This window comes from Myotis davidii, unplaced genomic scaffold, assembly GCF_000327345.1.
Source record: "Myotis davidii unplaced genomic scaffold, ASM32734v1 scaffold705, whole genome shotgun sequence".
NCBI lineage: Eukaryota > Metazoa > Chordata > Mammalia > Chiroptera > Vespertilionidae > Myotis > Myotis davidii.
The window spans coordinates 2374093-2374314 of record NW_006296405.1 but is presented as its reverse complement, the minus strand read 5'-3'; the positions used below and the strand labels follow the sequence as shown (position 1 = coordinate 2374314).

The following is a 222-nucleotide window of genomic DNA, read 5'->3' as shown; positions in this document are numbered from 1 at the left end:
GGGCAGGGGCGTGGCAGTGAGAGGCAAGAAGGTTCTGGGAAAGGGAGCAACTTCTGGCAGGGGTGAGAGAGGTGGATGCTACAACCCTCAACTGGCAGAGCCTTGGGAGACTAGGGAAGAAGGATTAAATTCCAGGGATGGTAAAATGAAGACATTGCAGCCCTGAAGAGCAGGGACTGTCCAGCATCTAACACAGGGCCTGGTACATGGGAGGGCCAAGTA

At 55.0% G+C, this 222-nt stretch overlaps 1 protein-coding gene across 1 annotated transcript in view; it reads right to left on the bottom strand.

Moving 5' to 3' along the window:
- PAX4 (paired box 4) overlaps positions 1-222 on the bottom strand; it is a 5306-nt gene that overhangs the window by 1112 nt on the left and 3972 nt on the right. The gene's annotated exons all lie outside the window — the stretch shown is intronic.